Source organism: Pan paniscus, chromosome 4 (genome assembly GCF_029289425.2).
Source record: "Pan paniscus chromosome 4, NHGRI_mPanPan1-v2.0_pri, whole genome shotgun sequence".
Lineage (NCBI taxonomy): Eukaryota > Metazoa > Chordata > Mammalia > Primates > Hominidae > Pan > Pan paniscus.
The window spans coordinates 20,573,919-20,594,605 of NC_073253.2; the positions used below are offsets into that span (position 1 = coordinate 20,573,919).

General features: G+C 36.8%; 1 protein-coding gene across 11 annotated transcripts in view; it reads left to right on the top strand.

Moving 5' to 3' along the window:
- MCTP1 (multiple C2 and transmembrane domain containing 1) overlaps positions 1-20,687 on the top strand; it is a 596,961-nt gene that overhangs the window by 473,272 nt on the left and 103,002 nt on the right. The window lies entirely within an intron of this gene.

The following is a 20,687-nucleotide window of genomic DNA, read 5'->3' on the forward strand; positions in this document are numbered from 1 at the left end:
GGATCAATGCAATAAGAAGAGCTAACTATCCTAAATGTGTGTGTGTGTGTGTATATATGTATATGTGTATATATATATATATATATATATATATATATATATATATACCCAATACAGGAGCACCCAGATTCATAAAGTAAGTTCTTAGAGACCTACAAAGAGACTTAGACTCCCACACAATAATAGTGGAAGACTTTAACACCCCACTGTCAATATTAGACAGATCTACGAGACAGAAAATTAACAGGGATGTTCAGGACTTGAACTCAGCTCTGGACCAAGTGGACCTAATAGACACCTACAGAACTCTCCACCCCAAATCATCAGAATATACATTCTTCTCAGCACCACATAGCACTTATTCTAAAATTGACCACGTAATTGGAAGTAAAACCCTCCTCAGCAAATGCAAAAGAACAGAATTCATAACAAACTGTCCCTCAGACCACAGTGCAATCAAATTAGAACTCAGGATTAAGAAACTCATTCAAAAACTGCAAAACTACATGGAAATTGAACAACCTGCTCCTGAGTGACTACTGAGTAAATAACAAAATTAAGGTAGAAATAAATAAGTTCTTTGAAACCAATGAGAACAAAGACACAACGTACCAGAATCTTCGGCACACAGCTAAAGCAGTATTTAGAGGGAAATTTATGGCACTAAATGCCCACAGGAGAAAATGGGAAATATCCAGAATTGACACCCTAACATCACAATTAAAAGAACTAGAGAAGCAATAACAAACAAATTCAAAAGTTAGCAGAAGACAAGAAATAACTAAGATCAGAGCAGAACTGCAGGAGATAGAGACATGAAAAACCCTTCAAAACAATCAGTGTATCCAGGGGCTGGTTTTTTGAAAAGATTAACAAAATAGATAGTCTGCTAGCCAGACTAATAAAGAAGAAAAGAGAGAAGAATCAAATAGACACAATAAAAAATGATAAAGGAAATATCACCACTGATCCCACAGAAATACAAACTACCATCAGAGAATACTATAAACACCTCTATGCAAATAAACTAGAAAATCTAGAAGAAATGGATAAATTCCTGGACACATACACCCTCCCAAGACTAAACCAGGAAGTAATTGCATCCCTGAATAGACCAATAACAAGTTCTGAAATTGAGGCAGTAATTAGTAGCCTACCAACCAAAAAAAGCCCATGACCAGATGGATTCACAGCTGAATTCTACCAGAGGTACAAAGAGGAGCTGGTAACCATTCCTTCTGAAACTATTCCAAGCAATAGAAAAAGAGGGACTCCTCCCAAACTCATTTTATGAGGCCAGCATCATCCTGATGCCAAAACCTGGCAGAGACACAACAAAAAAAGAAAATTTCAGGCTAATATTCCTGAGGTGCGAAAATCCTCAGTAAAATACTGGCAAAACGAATCCAGCAGCACATTAAAAAGCTTATCCACCACTACCAAGTCAGCTTCATCCCTGGGATGCAAGGCTGGTTCAACATATGCAGATCAATAAACGTAATCCATCACAAAAACAGAACCAATGACAAAAACCACATGATTATCTCAATAAATGGAGAAAAGGCCTTCAATAAAATTCAACACCCCTTCATGCTAAAAACATTGAATAAACTGGTATTGATGCAACATATCTCAAAATAATAAGAGCTATTTATGAGAAACCCACAGCCAATATCATCCTGAATGGGCAAAAGCTGGAAGAATTCCCTTTGAAAACCGGCACAAGACAAGGATGCCCTCTCTCACCATTCCTATTCAACATAGTATTGGAAGTTCTGGCCAGGGCAATCAGGCAAGAGAGAGAAATAAAGCGTATTCAAATAGGAAGAGAAGAAGTCGAAGTATTTCTGTTTGCAGATGACATGATTGTATATTTAGAAGACCTCGTTGTCTCTGCCCAAAAACTCCTTTAGCTGATAAGCAACTTCAGCAAAGTCTCAGGATAAAAAATCAATGTGCAAAAATCACAAGCATTCCTATACACCAATAACAGACAAACAGAGAGCCAAATCATGAGCAAACTCCCATTCACAATTGCTACAAAGAGAATCAAATACCTAGGAATACAGCTTACAAGGGATGTGAAGGACCTCCCCAAGGAGAACTACAAACCACTGCTCAAGGAAATAAGAGAGAACACAAACAAATGGAAGAACATTCCATGCTCATGGATAGGAAGAATCAATATTGTGAAAATGACCATACTGCCCAAAGTGATTTATAGATTCAATGTTATTCCCATCAAGCTACCATTGACTTTCTTCACAGAATTAGAAAAAACTACTTTAAATTTCATATGAAATCAAAAGAGACCCCATATAGCCAAGACAATCCTAAGCAAAAAGAACAAAGTCGGATGCATAACGCTACCTGACTTCAAACTATACTACAAGGCTACAGTAACCAAAGTGGCATGGTACTGGTACCAAAACACATATATAGATCAATGGAACAGAACAGAGTCCTCAGAAATAACACCACACATTTACAACCATCTGATCTTTGGCAAACCTGACAAAAGCAGTGGGGAAAGGATTCCCTATTTAATAAATGGTGTTGGGAAAACTGGCTAGCCATATACTGACAACTTAAACTGGACCCTTCCTTACACCTTATACAAAAATTAACTTGAGATGGATTAAAAACTTAAACATAAGACCTAAAACCATAAAAACCCTGGAAGAAAACCTAGGCAATACCATTCAGGACATAGGCATGGGCAAAGACTTCAGGACTAAAACACCAAAAGCAATGTCAACAAAAGCCAAAATTGACAAATGGAATCTAATCAAACCATAGAGCTCCTGCACAGCAAAAGAAACTATCATCAGAGTGAACAGGCAACCTACAGAGTGGGAGAAAAGTTTGCAATCTATCCATCTGACAAAGGGCTAATATCCAGAATCTATAAGAAGCTTACACAAATTTACAAGAAAAAACCCCATCAAAAAGTGGATGAAGGATATGAACAGACACTTTTCAAAAGAAGACCTTTATGCGGCCAACAAACATATGAAAAAAAGCTCATCATCACTGGTCATCAGAGAAATGCAAATCAAAACCACAGTGAGATACCATCTCATGCCAGTTAGAATGGCGATCATTAAAAATTCAGGAAACAACACATGCTGGAGAGGATGTGGAGAAATAAGAACACTTTTACACTGTTGGGAGTGTAAATTAGTTCAACTGTTGTGGAAGACAGTGTGGTGATTCCTCAAGGATCTAGAACTAGAAATACCACTTGACCCAGCAATCCCATAAACTGAGTATATACCCTAAGGATTATAAATCATTCTACTATAAAAACACGTGCACATGTATGTTTATTGCAGCACTATTCACAATAGCAAAGACTTAGAACCAACCCAAATGCCCATCAATGTTAGACTGGATAAAGAAAATGTGGCACATATACACCATGGAATATTATGCAGCCATAAAAAATGAGTTCATGTCCTTTGCAGGGACATGGATGAAGTTGGAAACCATCATTCTCAGCAAACTAACACAGGAACAGAAAACCAAACACCGCATGTTCTCACTCATAAGTGGGAGTTGAACAATGAGAACATATGGGCACAGGGAGGGAACATCACACACCAGGGCATGTTTGAGGGTGGGGGACAAGGAGAGGGATAGTATTAGGAGAAATACCTAATGTAGATGATGGGTTGATGGGTGGAGCAAACCGCTATGGAACATGTATACCTATGTAACAAACCTGCATGTTCTGCACATGCATCCCAGAACTTAAAGTATAATAAATAAATTAACAGATATGAAAACCATGCAAAAAAAATTTAATGGCAAAACTGCAGTTACTTTTGCAGCAACCTAATATTTAAACCTCTTTGAGCCACATGCTACTCATCTGTAAAATCAAGCTAATGGTATAACGTAATTCACAGTTACTAAAAAGAAAATGCAGCTCACCCTCAAACAACATAAGTTTGAACTGCAAGGGTTCACTTATATATGGATTTTTTTCAATCAAATGCAGATAGAAAATACAGTATCCAGGGGATGTGAGGCCCACATATAGGATGGGCCAATTTTTTTATGTACCACTGGTTTCCTCAGGGCCAACTGCAGGACTTGAGTGTGTATAGGTTTTTGTATCAGAGGGCGGTCCTGGAACCAATCTCTGGTGTATACCAAGGGACAACTGTATAGTATAATGCCATTTAGCACAGTTTCTGAAACATACTGAATGCTTAATAAGTGTAGGCTTTTTATTTGTACTGGGAAAATATGGAAGTAATGGAAATATATTACAAATATACATACAATATTACAAATTGCATGTCTAAATAAAGGAATCACACTGATGGTTAGAGAACAGGAGGAAAAAATACGTTAATTCTAGTGCTGAAGGTGGCACATAAAATGCAGAGCTCAAGTACTAGACAGGGGAAGATCAAAATGTCGAATCTGTGTTTCCCAGAAGGTCGATGAAGGGAAACCCTATCAGATACATGATTCACAATTTTCTTGATATTTCTATTTTAAGCCCATTAGTTGCTCAGTGTAAGCCCAACTATTTCCAGTACTAAGACCGCAAAAGCTCTTATTCAAGAGCCTTTATAAAGCTGACACTGTATAATGTGAACAAAATCTCCAGAGTTAAATACAGTTTTGTGTTTCACAGAATTCTTTCTTTTAACTTCCCTCAGTAGAGGCTGCTGCTGCAACACCAAAATGCAGTTCCGTCAAAGCAACTCTAGCACTATATACAGACGATGAAATTTGGAGCCAGACAGACTTGGTTTGAATTGTGTAAAATGCCATTTACTTGCTGGGTGGCCTTGAGCAAGCTATTTGACAGTGCTGGGAGTGTTTCCTGATCTGGAAAAGAGATATTAACCCCTACCTTGCATGGTTATTTTAAAGATTATTACTCAAGTATGAAAAGCGCCTATCTCAATGCTAGGCACAGGGACACAATAACTACTGAGGTAACATAGCTATGGGGTTTAAGTATGTTACTCTCAAATGGTTTGGCTAAATCCAAAAATACAATTTAGAAGATCTAAAAAGGAATGTATGTCCTTCAGGCAACCTTCCATAAATACAATTTCTCACAACTGATTTTTGATAGGCACTGGGCAGCAAGCGTTCAGCGTTATCCTCTTTTGACAAGTACTTGGAGTGCAAATATTCTGTTGCCAATTAGGGACAGACCATGCTTTAAGCCTCAGCTGAGATGGGAATATAGTTGACAACTCTTTTAAAAGTTGAGAAGTCTAACCAAAACATAAATCTGTAAAATGCCACCTCGCCTCCACATGGACATGGGCTGAGAATGGGACAAGATTTTTTCTCACAAACCTCAAAATTCTATGCCAAAGAGCATGACTGTGATTATTTTAGCCTGCAAAAAATGTTAAAGAAGGTGTTATGAAACTCCCACTACCATAGGCATAAAGAAGGTCCCATTAGAGCAACCATTGAACAGCTAACCTTATAACTTCCTGTGAGTCCTTCGCCAAAACTTGCTATGCTTTGGTGATAAGATCCTGTTCAGAGTGGTTAACTGTAACTAACTTGAGTGCTTCAGAGCATCTGCCAAAAATAATCATTTGGGTTTTAGAATGATTAATCTCGAGCTATTTTTTTAATACTGATTAAATAGTCAGATATTTGTTTTTTAAGCTCACACCTATTTTGTGACAATAAAGCCATGACATCAATATGTTAGGAAACACTTTTTCTGTTGTTTCCTTTTGCTTTGCATCCAGTCAGTCAAAAGTGACAAGTCATCAAGGTACAAGTTAAAAAGAAGTTGCCACATGGTGTAAAAGAGGGTAGAACACATCTGGTTTTATCTCACTGAAAATTCTTATCCATCAAGACAACTTTTCCACAAAACCCAATTCAAGATAACACAGAAGGACAGGTTCTATAGGATCATTAATCATTGGATGCCCAGAGGACTTTGCGCAACTTATCTATAATGAATTTCTGCCCATCTTGAAAAGTTCCAGAATGAACTATCTGAAAACGTATTGTTTGTGGCCAATTTTCCTAAAAGCTGCAGGAGTCAATGGTAAAATATTGTGCCTACAATCCTCCTGCTGTTAGGTAAAATTTTAGCCTGAGATGGTTGACTGGTGAATTATCATGGAGAAGACTCACTCAGAATGTCTAGTGATATAAAAAGGTCAATAATTTTGGAGAATAAATAATCACCTCTTTTTAACAGGATGGCCACATTGGACTTATTGTCTACCCTTAGAATTGACATAGATGAACACTTCTGCAAAGATTGGAAACCACCCTTAAACAGATGTGAAGGCAGGAAATCTATGAATATTGTGTTTATCTCAACCTTTCTGAAAAACTGTACGCCGAAGAGTGCTAAGGGAAGCCAATCAGAGACAAGGAGTATAAATTTGAAGTAGTTAGGCCAGGCATGGTGGCTCACGCCTGTAATCCCAGCACTTTGAGAGGCCGAGGCAATCGGATCACCTGAGGTCAGGAGTTTGAGACCAGCCTGGCCAACATGGTGAAACTCCGTCTCTACTAAAAATACAAAAAATTAGCCATGTGTGGTGGCACACGCCTGTAATCCTAGCTCCTCATGGGAGCCGAGGCAGAAGAATGGCTGGAACCCAGGAGGCAGAGGTTGCAGTGAGCCGAGATCGTGCCATTGTACTACAGCCTGGGTGACAGAGTGAGACTCCATCTCAAATGAATGAATGAATAAATAAATAAATAAATAAATAAATTTGAAGTAGTTTATCTTGCTTTATGTAACTGGGGAAAGAAACCAACCAAGTCAACTGAGATTTGGAAATCTACACCCCCACTCACTGCATTTACACCCTAGGAAATTATGACACTAAAATAACCCCTTGTTCTAAATTCTAAGACCTAACAGTCAAATTCAGTTCCTTCCATGTAGGTTATCTGAATTTTCTAAGATGATGAGAAAAATTGAATTTGGTAAGATCTTGGGTGTTCTCTTTCAAATTAAATTTTATCCAGTCATTCCGTCTGACCATCCTAGTCAAACAGGTAGCAGGAAGGTAAGTCTCACACTTCCCGGAACACAGATTGGATTAGAGACAGTTTTAATTTACCAGGAGGCCATTGAGAAGAAGAAAGAAGACCTTCCTTCATTAAAGTTTCTACCACATGGTTGCAGTCTCTTCTCTTTCCTGACTGTAGAAGAGAAAGGGTAGAGCCATCACAGCTATCAGAAGGAGAGTAATTGTAGCCCTTAACCTACTTTATCTATTTTATAGTCTACTCTCTAGGAAGCCTCTAGCGCAGTATGTAAACTCCATATGGCCTGTTGATGGTGTTCGAGAAGAGTGAGAATTTTTAGTCAATACTCATAATGGGTCTCTAAATTAGCTGATCACCTGAAACACTCAGGGAATAACTAAAAATGCAGATTCCAGGCCCTACTGCCAGAGATTCTAATTATGTCTGATCAAGGCCAGGTGTGATGGATGAATTTAAAATTTTTCAAAATCTGTAAGAATTACACCAAGATGTTTAAATGGTCCTTTTTACTTACTTTTGTATGTGTATCTGTGGAAGGCCAAATCATACTTTCAGACATGTCTGCTTCAGGGGCTAAAATAATTCAATCAGAACTTAGTTTCTTGCCATATCTTGGCTTGGTTTTCCTCTGCGTTAGCATTCATCTTAGACAGGATTTCCCGTAAGTGGCCATAAGTATCTTCAGGTTTACCTTCTTCTAGCTTTTGGTCAGGGGAAAAAAGATTCTTTTTTGCTGTAATCCCAAAGACCCACAGTTGAGTCTCACTGTTCTTATTTGCCCATCCTTGAACCGATTAGTATAACCAGGAGCAGCTGATACTCTTTTTGACCAGGTCTGGGTCAAATGTCCACCACGCAGAGCCAGGGGTGGAACCGGCACCACCAGAAACCATCAACTAAAAGTGGGGGAGGGTTTCCCCAAGGAAAATCAGAGTGCTGAACAGAAGAACAAGAGAGCCCAATCGTAAGAGATGATGGATCGGCCAACAGTTCCTAAAAAGGGCCAAAATCATATATGTAAACCAATAATGGTTCAGATGAGAAGAGGAAATATGTATAAATACAAATCGATACACGATCTTTGGTAAAACATGCTGCCTTCCCCATAATAATTTACTTGTATTGCAGATTAAGTCTGATTAGTACAACTACAATATACCTAGAATTGAGGTTGAAGTGTAACAAAAGAAACAATGAGACAATAGGAAAAGTCCCTTAGAAACCAGCACTGTACTTTTTATAGTAAACAGTGCTTCAGGGAACTGAGACCCTTGTAATTGTCAAAAAGATGGTGGAGTTCAAAGGTTAAGAGGTAGCAAGTTTCAACTCCTTCTGTATAGTAAACCAGACAGTTTGTTTGTTTGTTTGTTTGTTTGTTTTGAGACAAGAGTCTCACTGTCGCCCAGGTTGGAGAGCAGTGGCGCGATCTCGGCTCACTGCAACCTCCGCCTCATGGGTTCAAGCGATTCTCGTGCCTCAGCCTCCCAAATGGCTGGGGTTACAGGCATGCGGCATGCCACCACACCCAGCTAATTTTTGTATTTTTAGTAGAGACGAGGTTTCACCATGTTGGCCAGGATGGTCTGGATTTCCTGACCTCGTGATCCGCCTGCCTCAGCCTCCCAAAGTGCTGGGATTACAGGTGTGAACCACCGCACCCAGCCCAGACACAGTTTAGCTGTGCCAAAACACTGGGTGAGTCTTGAAGGTTTGAGATGATAAGAGATTTTCAACAAGACATAAGGCTTCTCTGTTACAGGTTTTCAGTACCTGTTATCAAGAGCATTTCTTATCTTTGACACCTTTTATCTCTAACACAGTCTTTAAAATGGATCTTAAAATGGGGAGGAAGTAAGAAGAAGAAAATAATATTTTTTAATGGGCAAGGAGAAATTTTTAGAGTACATTAATAAAATAATACCCTTAAGTATACTCATTTATATTCAATAATCTTTATATATTTAGAATTTTTTCATACAATCTTGAAGAGAGGCTACAAAAATTGTTTAAAATCCTGTCAAATTTTACCACCTTATTTTTGGAAATAAGATTGTGAAGTAGAGATTAAAAATGATTGCCATGGCACATGATAGAAAATGTTTGCCTTACCCTAAACTCAATTTTTCTATCTGCAATATGGGAATAAAAATAAAAACATATAATTGAAATTGATAAAGGGGAAAAAAGTTAAATGATCCTCTGGGGCATAGAAATGCTTAGTTATAATTATTCTTTCATGGTAATAATTTTATTTAATTAAATTATTTAAATCCAGCTTCATATTTAATTCCTATTTAGGTTTTGAAATAATAAAAATCCTTAAATATATTAACAGTACTATATTAATTCATGTAAAATTATTTCTTAGAAGTGAGATAAACATTAACAGCATTTAATGAATTTTCATAGTATAATTGAATTGATATTTTAATTTTATAGTTGAGGGAGAGGGGCCAACACATAATTACTTAATATTTATGGATACACACTTCCCATGGGATGAATAAAAGTACAGATAAATATACACATGATATAAATTTATATACACACATCTAATGTTGTATCCATATACACAAAGATGTTATATCCATGTACACACTTGGCAAACATATGTATACATACATATTTTACCTTGAACACTAAAACATTTCAGCTGATTTAGGGCTCTCATTATCTACAAAATTTCTCAATTAAAAAAAGCTTACTTGTTTTATGGGAGAAGTCTTAGCATTATTCAGCCCTTCTTACTTTACCTTTTCTTGTTTTCCTTTTTAGGCTTTTCCTCCCCATCTGTATGCCAGTTACCCTCCATTTTGCATAAACTAGACATAAAGGAGAGGAAAACAAAGCTATGCAGACAACCCAGAGCATTTCATGATAGATGGTATGACATGTGTTTTGCTTTTAGGTCGCATATTGCCCTCTCTTTGACACCAGCTCCATTCCATTTACCATTGCTCTAATTGACAATGAGACCAAGACCAAGACGGTCTTGAGCCAGTGTTCTTTTCTAACTGGTATTTAAAAGCTGTACACTATTGTATGCCTCCTCAAGACTGATCTAAAGCTAGAAAAGAGGAAACACATTGCTGCCTCTTTATTACACTAGTAAACCCTGAATCCAGAGTTGCCACTGAGCGGATGTCTTTATTAGAGCGAGAAATGTGGTGAACACTTCTGGACAGGAGTGTGGTCAAACATATCTGAAAGGCAAAGACATAAATGAAAGAAGTGCAACGTTGCCATAACTGAACTAGTGAAAGGGGAGCTGGATTCGCCCAGTGTCATGCACTTAGAGAATAAAGCCACACCTGTCTCCCTGGGAGATAGAATAGCTCCAGAAAAGCTGACAGTAGAACAGGGAGGCAGTTTAGATTGCAGCAAGTGATAGATAGAGAAATTGGCTGTAGAAAGAAGGGGAAATCTGCCAGGGCCCACCTGCTTTTCCATGCTTGATATTATATAACTTAGCTAACAAACACATGTATTAAGCTTTATCATGAAAAATATTAAGAAATGTTTTGTAGCAGTTTAGGAAGATACGGGATTATCGTAGAATTTTGGAAGTGCTGGCATAAAAACAGTTGGAAGCGGTTTTCAGGTGTATTTCACTTGTCCTGCTGTGTTCAGCAGTTTTCGTTTCTATTTTCTTGATGTAATATATTGAGAAAAACAAACCCAACCAACCTAAGGGAGGCACTGACTGTTGCTGACCGGAAAAATAAAACAAATCCCTCCTAACATGTATTCCTGCTGTATTTCCCGTAGACGAATGTGGGGCTAAGGAGTTTTATTTCCTGATAGGTGATACTATAGGTAACTTGGCAACAGACATCACTGAGGAATGCAAATGAAAACCTAAGACTCTAGGCCCAAATTAAAAGAGTTCCTCACCCAAGATTACAAAATAAAGAAACATTGTCATGTTTATCCAGTAGTGCTTTCTTCAGGGCAGAGAAGATGACTTTGAATACACTATCCTCATTCTCCTGTGCCAAGGTTTGTTTTTGTTTTCTTTTAACTTTTTTTTTTCTTTCTGCATGTCGGGCTAAGCTGTCCTTTTCTATTTCTTTCCATGTCTTCTCTCACTGAGTTTTCCTTAGCATTTTTTTCATATTCTCAGCCATTTCTTATTTAGAAAGTAAGGAGTTCAAAAAAATTTTTTTAACTGATTATATTTTTCATAGGAATTTAGAACTATTATAGTTGCGTGATAGTCTCACCTTATGGTGGTAGCATTATATTGCCACTTTCCATCACCTGCCTCTAGGACCCTGCTTTTCCAATTATAATTAGCAAAGATTGATGTTGATATTTGCTTTAGCTATTTTATAGTGGCTTTAGTGAAACTTCTCTGAACTCAAATGAGGACCAACTGTCCAAAGAATCATCATGTGGATAGTGTCATCGACTAGCATTTTTAAATATTTTGGAAGTGTTGGCAAGATACACCCAAGATTCCTTACCATTAACTTTCTCAGCCTAGTTTCTCTCAGTTATTTGTATTGGAATTTACCTCCACAAAAGTTTAGCACTTTTTATTTATTTATTTGTGTATTGTGTATTTATTTTTAGCACTTTTTATTTTAAATGAAATATAAAGAACAGGTGAAATTTTGTTTTACTGAAATATAATTTATATGTCATAACATTCACCCATTTTGAGTATAGAATTCACTGGTTTTTAGTAAATTTCCAGAGTTGTACAACCATCACCTCAGAGGATCCTTCATGACTGATACAGTCCTCTCCATTCCCACCTCCAGCTCCTGGAAACCACTAATGTGTTTTCTGTCTCTAGGGATTTGCGTTTTTTGAACTTTTCATATAAATGGAATCATACACTATGTCCTTTACATCTGACTTCTTTCACTTAGTGTGGTGATTTTGAGTTCATGATGTAGAATGTATCAGTAGTGTCTTCTTTTATTTTTATTTTTTTGAGACAGGATCTTGCTCTGTTGCCCAGGCTGGAATGCAGTGATATAATTATGGCTCACTGCAGACTTGACCTCCAAACTCAAGTGACAGGTGTGCGCCACCACTCCCACCTAATTATTAAAATTTTTTTGTAGAGACAAGGTCTCACTATGTTGCCCAGGCTGGTCTTAAACTCCTGGACTCAAGTGATCCACCATCCAAAGTACTGGGATTACAGGTATCTTGTTTTTATTACTGAATAGTATTCCTTGGATATAGCACATTTTGATTATCGATTTACTAGATGATAAACATTTAGATTGTTTCTATTTAGGGAATAACATGAATAATGCTGCAATGCACATCCGTGTATGTATCTTTATGTAGGCATATGTTTTCATTTTTCTTTGATAGGAGTAGAATTATTGGTTAATGTGGTAAATGTATGTTTACATTTTTAAGAAACTAACAATCTGTTTTCCAAAGTAGGCTTACCATTTTACATTCCTACCAACGACATATGAGGGTTCTGGTTTCTCTGTATCTTCACCAACATTTAGTACTTTCTGTCCTGATTACAGCCACTCTAGTGGGTGCGAAGTGGTATCCCATTGTGGTTTAATTTACGTTTCCCTAGTAACTAATGATTTTGAACATCTTTTCATGTGCTTATTTGACATTCAGATGTTTTATTTGGTGAAATGTCTACTTAAATCTTTCTCCCATTGTTTAAACGGGGTTTTTGTCTTTGTATTAAGTACTCTACATACTCTGAATACAAGTCCTTAATCAGATATATTATTTGCAATTATTTTCTCTCGATATGTGGCTTATCTTTTCATTTTCTTAATGGTGTCTTTTGGAGCACAAATGTTTTTAACTTTAATGAGGCCAAATTTTTAAATATACATTATATACACACACACACGCACACACACAGACATTTATACACACACACAGAGAGAGAGAATGCTTTTGGTGTTGTGTCTGTGAATAAATACCTTGCTTACCCCAAGGCCACAAATATTTTCTTCTAGAGGTTTTATGGTTTTAGTTCTATGATCCATTTTGTATCACCTTTTTTTTTTTTTTTAAAAGGCAAGGTCTCACTGTGTTGCTCAGGCTGGAGTGCTATGGCTATTCACAGGCTCAATCACAGTGCACTGCAGTTTTGAACTCCTGGGCTAAGTGATCACCTACCTCAGCCTCCTAAGTAGCTAAGACTATAGGTGTTCACCTGAATTTTCTGTATATAGTAATTTTATTACTTTTAAAGATAGTTTCATTTTACGTTATTGTGCTCATTCCCACAAATACACCTGAATTTATCTTTGGAAAAGTTCAGAAGACATGTAGAAGGGTTTTTTGTTTTGTTTTGTTTTGTTTTAGTTTTAGTTTTTTGGTTGTTTTTTTTTTTTTTTCCGTATCCCTGACCTAATCACAAACAGCACCACCTTTTGGTTCATATTTACACTTGCTTTTTACAATAGCCATCTACCAATAGCTCACATTTTTCCTTGAGAGGACATTAAATTTCAGAGAGATCTGAAACCTTCCTGAAGCTTGTGAATAATTTAAGATTGAGCAAAGTAGTCTTTAGAGTCAGTGTCCCAACAATGAATATTCAAGTAAATTGTGAACAAGAAACTGAGGATCATTATGTGAGAGTGTGACATCACATCTGAACCTATGATTAATGCCTGCTTAATATCCCCTTTTGTTTAAATAGAATGCAATATTCAATTATTCTGGAAAATTGATCACAGTAAATCATTGATTTTAAAAACTTCAGAAAATTTTCTTTAAAACAGTACTCAAAGAAGTATAAATGTTTCTTGAGAATTGTACATCAGTACCGTGTGGCTCAACAAAATATGTCCACTCCTGACAGGTCATTTTTAGAAACAGGGCTTTATGGGCAATCAGCTACAATGAGAAAAATGCCTGAAAGATAATACATCTCGGCATCTCCATGTCAATGAAGTGAAAGCTTTTCTGAAAATGAAATGGCCTTCTTTTAGAACTCTGGAATCCTAAACTACAGACATTTCAGGAACTATTTTGGCTGAAAATGATAGGAGAGATTTTTCTTTTTCATAATTTTTATTACAGTGGAATTGGTTTTTGTATTTCTAACAGTTTGACAAGAGCTAATTACAATGCGCTCATCTGTTTTGCGGACTAATTTGAGCCATCGGGCATCAACACCATAGACATGCAGCAGCATTGCAAATGATACGCATGCTTCCCTTGCTCCAAGAATTTGTACTTGCTATAAAAGAAAACAGATTTGGACAGCCCTGAAAAAGTCGGGTTTGGTTTGAAGAAAACATTTCAGAATTACATTAGAGCTGGCCTACAAGTGAACTAAAAATACCTGCTCATCTCAGTGGTCTTGGCCCAGGGCCTTTCCTTTTACTGTAAAAGTCAGGCTGTTTGAACAGTTGGAGTTCGGCTTGCTTGCTGTCTAAACTAGTGTTCTCTGATAACTTCTGTTACCATTGAAACACAAGCCCCATTGCATTTAAGAGAATGTTTAGAGGTGTGGAAAATAGCCAAGAGAAATGTATACTTAGTGCTCAAACCTTTAGGCTTCCCGTGCAGTAACTAGACCACTTAGAGCTGTTAAGAAATAAATGGGAGAAAGACATTCATCAGTAAACATTACGCAGCAAGGGTAAAAGATGGAATGGAGTAAAGAAGGCTGTTAAAATCAGCCTAAGATGATTATTTGAATTGCAAAGAGAAATGTTCAGACATAGCTAGAGCTGCTAAACATAACTCTTGAAGTTTTTCCAGAACAGAGGGATTGGGGGAATGAGACCAGTGAAGGAGAAAATTAGAAAATTATAAGACGGAATGGGAGATGAAGTTTCAGAAGCTAGTAAATGATAGCTGAAATGTATGATATTATTAGGTCTTAAATCTATTTATGAGGGTGAAAATTTAAAAACACACTTTCTGACTTTGGCTCTGTGATTTTAAGATTTAAATGAAGATATTAAACCCAGACAAAGAATAATCAACAATAACTGCAAGGTTATATCATGAAGGATAAAAAAGAAAGATCAGAAATCAGTAGCCCAGGGAAGATAGTCGTGATAAGTTGGATAAGTCTGAGTGAAATAATTTGAGTGGAAAAAAGTCAGAATGCTACCAAATATCCCAAAACTTGGCAGAATGCAACACTCTGCACATCAGCTACTATAAAAAAGGAATTACCATAATTGATCATCTGCTTTTCTAAAGGCATTCCTGTTCAGTGAGTTAGAGCTGGAGGTGTAAAGACTGAAGGACTAATTTTTAAAGTAACTTGTATCACAGACTTTACTAACATGTGTTTGGCTTGTTAGATAGCTGGGTATCCTATTTTCTGGCACAGTATAGAGAACAGAGGGAGTTTCCCCCCATGAGCAACTGAAGTGCCAGCTGTTGCCCTAAATATTGTACCTGTTCAGGATGGAGATAGCTTTAAAGCCAGATTTCAAGCTTAGGGAAATTTTACACTTTGTACATCAGCAAACATTGGTGTAAGATTTGTGTGTCTAGATATAGCATTTATATACACAAAGGGGAACTGATCAAAAATTGATTTCAAAAATAGGAGTGGTAACATTCATTTCTTTAAAAGTTTAAAATGAAACTGCTTTTAATAAGCTCTAATAAATCTTTACCTCACTTCTAATGCCTTAGAAAATATATAGAAATTGTCAATTTCTGTAAAATATACTTAAATAAAAGATCACAGTGAATCTAACAATTTTGTTAAACAATAATTTAAAAACTTGAAAGACAGGAAGGAATATCACAACATCAGGTAATGATTAGACTATCATGAAAAAGATATCTTTTTCATTGGAGGCATAAGAAGAAGAAAAGCTAAAACACACTGAGATCCAACATTAAAACACTTTTTTTTCTTCCTTAGAAAATAATTAAAGCATGGACTGTTAGTTACCTAGCATTAGTGAGATAGTCGTGGGTCTTTCCAGAAAAAGTTGGATCCTGGGAAAACGGGGCACTAGAGAAAGGCAAGCTTCAGTGAGTTTAACAGCGTTAACTCATTCTTAAATGTTTCTTTAATGTAGTACTTGAGCATTTTTTAGAGTGATTGTTACTTGATTCCAGCAACTTCCTCACAGGCCACATAATATCAATTCCTCTTAATTGGTCATTTAAAATAATAAATATGTGCTGATCTGTAGACTGCAAGAATGACTGTGCTTGCAGCCTGATTTTGAATGAGCTGAACTTCTGTGAATTATAAAGCTGTTAAAATTAAAACATCAACTGTGTTTGATACCATGGTAGGCATTACAAACTACAAAGGTAACGGACTAATTTCTAATGAAAGGGACCTTGGAGAATCAACATTCTCCAGGCATCTATAAGCATTTGTCACTTTCATTCTACATCCAAACTTTTACTAACATTAAATTCACAACATTGCAGGGATTTCTTATCAGTTATTCATGTGTGGTTATGTGATGCTCAAGTTGGACATACTCTGGGCTTTACATTTTGGAGTTGTCAGTGTTCTCAAAGCAAAGCCAGAGCCTTTCATCTCTGACTTTGATAAAAATGACACAAATTATCAGTACAACTTGTAAGCTGAAAAAAAAAACATTTAAATAAATAAATAACTTCCCAAGCCTTCTGGCTGGCAGGTTCTATTGATATAATATCTCCATCAAGGAAAGTAGTGTGCATTATGCTATGATTAGTTGATAGCTCCATCTTTAAGGTTGTTTGGGTCCATTTTGTTGTGGAGATTCTTCACTAGGTGCTTTTGTGGCTTGTATGTAGCACATCTTCAAATGAGTCCTATCTAGTTGTCACACTTGCTTCTTTAATAGATAGAGTCAAGCTATGTTTTTCAAAAAAGCATTGATGTACTAAGATTGTAGACTTTAGGTTTCAGATATCAACTTCAAAAACCCAGCATACATTTTCACAATATAAAGAATTGGAACTTTCTGATGTATATTTGTTCATCCTGGTAAATCCAAAGAAACAATGTTTTTTCAACACCATCAATAAATAAAGTTTCAGTATATGTATTCAAGTCACAGCTTGCCAATAAATCAACCAATTTCTCACTTTTTTTCTACTCCTTCCCATATACCTCATCCTGTTACCAGAACAGAGATAGATAGTTCTTTTGACACACTTTGCCTACTCAATATAGAGTCATTTGGTAGATAGTGCACTTTGATTTTTTTTCCTCTACACATAAGAAACACACACACGACAAAACACAACAGATCAAGTCTTGTCAGTTTGGTATCTGGTTGAAACTAGTCAAAAAGAAAGCAATTTTCATTCTAATTAAGAGAAGGGAGAGATGCCACTGTACATGAGGCTCTTTTGAGCATATTAATGCTCCCTGTATCATTGTGGCATGATCACAGGAAATAGCAAAATAAATTGGAAAGATTCAGTGGGTCTAAGGTAGTCATCAATTCCCTGCTACCGTGTACTTTAGAAAATTGTCCAAACAAAGCAAAGCCTCTCTTCAGAAGAGCAACACATCATACTTTAAAACCACCTTGAAAAGGTTATCGTTATGCTAGGAATTAATTAAGTTCTCTTTGCCTATCTCCTCTCCCTTGTTGAATGGAGGTGGTACAAAAAGCTTTAGTGGAACCAACCAGAAATAAAGACCTTTGAACAGGTGGTGGTGCCATCTGGCTATTTAAATCAAGGCAAAACCACCCCCTTCCCAGAAGACTAGGTTCTGAAGACTCTGATGATGTGGTGGAGCCTGACTTAATTTGAGTGTGTGTAAATGGGCATAAGGGGTTCACCTCCAGTACTTTGGGCATGTTTTAAAGAAATGTTAAACATTAATAGGAGAATCTAGTTCAAATGCTTATAAGGACAATATTTTCTCTGCTACTGACTTACTCTAAGTCATAATTCATGCCATCACATAGGAAATATACCTAGCTTTTTTTCTGTATACACTTGTATATACACATATAGTTTCTTCTTTTGTAAGTTAATTATAGAATATTCTATTATCTATGTGAGAAACAGACAACTTTTCTCAAAGAGGAGTGCTTTTAGCATTTGGGGCAGGAAAATTCTTCATTGGGTATGACTGTCACACATATTTCAGAGTGATTCACTTTGGCTTCACCCGCCAAATGCCAGTATTTCCCTTCTCCCATCCTAGTCATTGTGACAACTAAAAACATCCCTGCATATTTCCAAATGTGCCCTAGGGAGGAAAGTGGCAGCTCAGCACCGAAATGTTTGAAAGTTGATCCTCCTTCTTTTTATATTCCCTTTCTTGTGCCAAAAAGGATTTAAGGAGGCAATTGGTGGGGTTAATTCACAAAGAGTGCTTTCATTGGCTTCTAACTATCCTACTCTTCAATCAAGTTTGTAATTCAGAAATTTTACCTCTTTGCCAACTCTGATGATGGCTTTTTCAAAATGAAAAGCAATATATTTTAGGTCTCACTTTACCCAGCTCTCTTCTTTAAGGCCAATCTTATTGGTAGAGGTAAGATAATTTCCTGTTAAGTATTCATTACTATAACCAGTTTTTATATATTGATAAACACCTTGAATTTTCCCCCCAATCATTGCCTAGTTCCTCAAAAGGCATATCCTGTGTATTTGTTATCTTTCTAATTTGAGGTCTCTCTCACATCAAGAAACATTCTCATACCAAATGTTCTCTGTTAGGACCCAAAAAAGTCCTTCCAGATTAACTCTTCTAAGCATATACGCACTTTTGGCACATTTCTTCATTCTGTTTTTTCTGAAACAGATATTGTCGAATGATGAACTACACAGGAAAACATTAGGGGGTGAAGATTGGGTAAAAAATGGGTTAATACTGTGAAGGTCTGAGTGTAAATGTGTGTTAAGTTTAAGAAAAAAATGAATTGAAATTAGGAAGGAAAAGGATTTTCTAAAAGGACCATGAAATAATTAATTGTTTTGTAGGAGATGGCCTTTCCATGTAGGCAGAAAATTTTTTCTTCACTTCTTTCTGAAGAGACAGTCAAATAGAGAATCTCATCTCTTAATTAGAAAGAAAAATACTCATCAAACACATCTCATCACTGGAGAGCTAATGATCCACAGCTGTTAGTCTGAAAGGGCAGGCTTTTTTCCTGAACAGTAGGAAGTGTTAATCATTTTGGATGAGATTTCTTTTTAAAATATACTGTAGTTTGCAAAAGAATAGGATATTCAATATTCCAACTTAAATGATTTTTTCTGAAGTGGGCTCCCCCAGGGATACTGTCATGTGTCGCACTGAATGATCATTGAATGCAGGCATCTTCCACTGCACTTCAATGAGAGCATCAATTGATGGGATGATGTGAATGGCCCAGTCCTGCCTGAGACTCATAAAACCCCAGGCTCAAAGAAATCAAAATCATGCATGTCTTGCACCTCCTAAGAAATGGTGTTGCTATAAAAATCTTAAAATTTGGAATTGCTCACTCTACTTTGTATAGTATGCCTTGTTTCATATGACTGAAAAGCCTTGCCCCACCTTCACTTAACTTCTCAGCAGAACAGATTTTTTTTGTTTGTTTAATCTTTATTTGAAAAAGTAGGACTTTTTTTTCCTGTAAAAATGTAATTGGCTCATTCAGTTTCCAATCTTTGCCTTTACAGCCACCTTGCTAACCTCTTCTAAACATTTTGGACAGAAGAAAACCCCACTTAATAGAAATCTTATGAATAACCAAGTTTTGATTATTCAGAGTCGTGTAAGATGGTGGGAAAAAAGGAAGAATAAAATTGGCTCCACAAACCTCATTTCCGCCGTTAGTTTTTGGCCTCTTTGCCATACCAAACCTTTACCAGAACACCTAAGAAGTGGCATTCCATTTCTTTGTACTGATGCAAGAGTAGTTATCCTAGAGGAAGGGGGAAGAGAAGAAAAAGATATGGAAAATCTACAAATTGGATAATCAGTACCTAAATAATTGATACCTTTAAAACATCAACATTCAATCTAAGACCGTTTACTGTAGAGTCAGTGGAGCTTTGTGGGAACAGCATACTAGATTAGTAAGGAGAAGACTTGGCTCTGCCACTCAGACTTGCTTCAGACAAGTCTCAAACTCCTAAGCCTCAGTTTCCTTCTTTGTAAAAGGAAGGTAATAGTCCCTGCCCTCCCAGCCTGCCTCTCAGGACTTTTTCCTTAAAGTTCTGTCTGTGCAATATGATATGATATGAGATACTTGTTAGGAGAAATAATGTTACATATAGTTTTTGAGACAGGGTCTTGTTCTGTTGCCCAAGCTGGAGTGCAGTGGTGCAATCATGGCTCACTACAGCCTCAACCTCCTGGGCTCAAGAGTTCCTCCTGCCTCAACCTCCTGAGTAGCTGGGATCATAGGCATATGCCACCGGGCCCAGCTACATTTTGTTTTTAGTAGAGACGAGGTCTCGCTAGGTTACCTAGGCTGGTCTTGAACTCCTGGCCTCAAGCAATCCTCCTGCATCAGCCTCCCAAAGTATTGGGATTACAGGCATGAGCCACCGTGCCCGGCCTATTTACCTTGTGGTAAATTAAAACTTTTAAAAAAAAAACCCTCATTCTGAATATTTATGGTTAAAATTTAGAATGTTTTTAAAGCCTGACCCAAATGGATACTTCAAAATTGCATATTGTAATGTTGCCACTAATATCATAGGCAAGATAATACTGATTTAGATAAAAGATTTTTGAATTTAAAAATGAGCAAAGACTATGAACAAGAATTAGAATTCATGAA